The sequence below is a fragment of the Etheostoma spectabile genome, chromosome 15 (genome assembly GCF_008692095.1).
Source record: "Etheostoma spectabile isolate EspeVRDwgs_2016 chromosome 15, UIUC_Espe_1.0, whole genome shotgun sequence".
NCBI lineage: Eukaryota > Metazoa > Chordata > Actinopteri > Perciformes > Percidae > Etheostoma > Etheostoma spectabile.
Window position 1 is genome coordinate 6,547,793 of NC_045747.1, and position 1,401 is coordinate 6,549,193.

Consider the following 1,401-nt stretch of genomic DNA (forward strand, 5'->3'; position numbering starts at 1 on the left):
ATCGCTGACCCGGCAAAAAAAAAAAAAAAGAAACTTAGGAAGCATTGCCGGAGGAACAGGAAAAGAGGAAGCAGCAGACTGACCAAGCAAGGAGTCAGACAAAAGTAAACATCGGAGCTGCCAAATATCTATTCGAAAGCTGCAGGGGCAGAAACAGCGAAGAAATGGCCAAAACTGCATGGCACCCCTTTAAATGTTTGTTACATGGCAGGTAGGCTGTCACAAGGAGACTGCGCACCAGGCTACTAAATGAGTCAAACTTAATCAAATGGGTGTCTAGGTTCTCGGCAACTTTGAGTTTGAGAAATTACAGACTTTTTAAGCTAATACTTAATCTTTTTTATAGTGTAAGCTATTTCAACACTGTAAATAGTGAACAGATAAGAACAAATGTATCTGCACTACCACCACCAAAGTGAACATAAAAGAACTATAAAATATATGCATGCATGTGACACTGTTGTCAAAACCGTAGCAATCGACATGCAGACACTTGCAGACAGCATCTTGGAAGTTTGTTTAACCAAGTGGTGTTTCATTTAATAGGAGTATGTTTTCAGCCCTTACCAAACTGTTTTAAGGGAGAAGGGCTAGGGTTGAGACAAAGGGGGAGGGGTAGGGGTAAGATAGAGAAATGGGATTCAGCCTAACTCAAGGTGCTGCAATGCCGGCGGACTTAACTGACATGTGCCGTAAGCATCAACTGTTTAATGCACAAACAATATCAAGAGGGTTACTTATTTTGCTATTTGTTGTTTCATTTATTGCTTAAAAATACATTTTCTTGAATCAAGGTACATCCTTAATCACACAGTTTGGTAGTTTAACCATATTTAGTTACCACTACCTGCAGTTACCATGATCACGGTCAAAAAAAGGGAAGCTTTCCCACACATGCAAAACATTACATTACATGTCTCTTACATCCAAAGCAACTTACAATTGCTACATAATTGTCAGAAGTTGCACGCCTCTGGGTTAAGGGTCTTGCTCAGGGACACATTGGTTGATGTATCGCAGTGGGAATTGAACTGAGATCTCCTAAACCAAAGGCATGTGTCATATCCACAGCACCATCACCACCCACACCTGACCGCATTAGCTTTCCTTTATGAATGCAGTCCCATTACATGTGACTGCCACCCAGTGCAAAAAAAATAATAAACACAAAGACAAACAAATGGATAAACGGCTACTATACTTTCAATATTTTTCTCAGCAGATAAATGTAAATCAATCCCATGGGACATGTTAAATTTGCATGTGTCCATTGTTTTCCTTGGCACTGACCAGTTATTCTGTCTGAGATAAAAGGTGGATTCGCAACTTTCTTTATTGTATTTATTTCATTTAGAAATTAAATAGCTTGATCAAAGTGTGTGTGTGTGTGTGTGTGTGTGT

At 39.5% G+C, this 1,401-nt stretch overlaps 1 long non-coding RNA gene across 1 annotated transcript in view; it reads left to right on the top strand.

Annotated features, from left to right (window-relative positions):
• LOC116703633 (uncharacterized) overlaps nucleotides 1–557 on the top strand; it is a 20,922-nt gene extending 20,365 nt beyond the window's left edge. Inside the window, exon 4 of the long non-coding RNA XR_004335472.1 lies at nucleotides 547–557. This is a non-coding gene — a long non-coding RNA (uncharacterized LOC116703633). The remainder of the gene's footprint in view (nucleotides 1–546) is intronic.
• The last annotated feature ends 844 nt before the right edge of the window (nucleotides 558–1,401 follow it).